The following is a 1,621-nucleotide window of genomic DNA, read 5'->3' as shown; positions in this document are numbered from 1 at the left end:
TAAATTTTAAATGTCATTCAGTAGTTCATGATTAAAATACAAATTGAAAAAGTTACGTACCATACCAATTTCTCTGCCTGTATACGGCAGAGTCACACAGAAAGTCTTTTATTCTCCACATTGATACTACTCTCCTCAGTAAGTTAGTCTCCATGCCAGTCTTAACCCCACAGATAGCTTGGAAACTAAAGGAGGAGGTAGAGAGCCATGCAGCCACCACAGAGAAGATTCTAGGAATTCACTACCTATGAGTTTCTCCTCTTAACCATAGCCATTACAGTTCAGTGGGTCCAGTAAATAACATACCATTTTTCTGTCCAAGTTATGAACCAACAGAGATAGAACATAGGCATTAGATACTGATTGACCATATTGTAAGACATGTTCCTGAGGTTCATCAACAATAGGCAGAGCTATCCTGGACCCCAGGATCAGGCCAACTTATCCCCCCAGTCACAGGTAGACAAGTGACTGCCTAAGTGGAGTCAGGAACCACCAAGAGCAAAGGTAGAGAGCAAACTCCTCCACGTGCAGACTGGCTCCAAAATGGAAGGGGTTGTGGAGAGGTGGGCCTTCCTATCCCAGCTCCTCTGAAGACAAGACCGGAAAGGTTAGGAAAATCCTACCTTATGGAAAGGATAAAGATGGAGAGAAAGAGTTCCTGCCTTCACCATAAAAATAACTTTTTCTTTATACCTTTCTTCTGGCACAATTCTGATTGAATAAAATTGGTGTTTGGAAAAAAAAAATGAACTATATTTCATTCAGACTATCAGAGAAAAGGGATTCCATAAATATAAATGCTATCTGGAAATTTTAGAACTTTTATTTTTAGAAATGAGCCACATAGAGTAGGTTCAAACAAAAATCAGAGACACTGTTAAAATCTTATGAAAATTTTCTGGTAAAATATTTTTAAAAATTGGATTTACTTACTTGGGCTGGTGATTCTTAAAATGTGGTTTTGAATCTCTGGGGGTTCCCATAATTCTTTCAGGGGATCCACAAGATCAAAACTGTTTTCATAATAATACTAAGATGTTGTCTTTTTCACTCTCATTGTCTCACAAGTGAATAATGGAATTTCTGAAGGCTGTATGTTATGTGATATCTAACAGGGCAAATGCAGAAGCAAATATGAACCCTCAGCTGTCTTCTATTATGCTAGACATTAGGCATTATAGAGATTTGCAAAAATGTGAAACAATGCCACTCTTCTCATTAAATTTCTCTTGTTTTATAAAATATAATTTTCTTAAATAAAATATGTTCATTATGTTAAAATGTCATGAGTTTATTATAAAATAAGTGCGTATGTTTTTAAATTTCTTGGGTTGGTTACTAAAATGCTAAATACAGTGCAAATAAATATGATCCACATAAATAATAATTCACTAGGGTCCCCGATAATTTTTAAGAGTATTGTTATGGGGTCTTGATACATTTTTTGATAACTACTTAATTATCATCAACTATTTGAAGGGCTCCTGTGTCAGAGATAATGATCGCTTTTAGTCTTTATATCCACAGAGGCCATGATTGAATTTAAACTGCAGCAGAAAAAGAATTCTCCTCAATGGTAATGATTGTAAGTCCTGGAATAGGTCATCGGCAAAGTTTA

At 35.7% G+C, this 1,621-nt stretch overlaps 1 protein-coding gene across 1 annotated transcript in view; it reads left to right on the top strand.

Moving 5' to 3' along the window:
* LOC105806753 (hemicentin-1-like) overlaps window positions 1–1,621 on the top strand; it is a gene marked incomplete at its 3' end in the record, with an annotated part of 144,142 nt that overhangs the window by 10,066 nt on the left and 132,455 nt on the right. The window lies entirely within an intron of this gene.

This window comes from Propithecus coquereli, unplaced genomic scaffold, assembly GCF_000956105.1.
Source record: "Propithecus coquereli isolate 6110/MARCELLA unplaced genomic scaffold, Pcoq_1.0 Scaffold146, whole genome shotgun sequence".
NCBI classification, from domain to species: domain Eukaryota; kingdom Metazoa; phylum Chordata; class Mammalia; order Primates; family Indriidae; genus Propithecus; species Propithecus coquereli.
The sequence above is the reverse complement of the archived record's forward strand: the minus strand, read 5'-3'. Positions and strand labels throughout refer to the sequence as shown.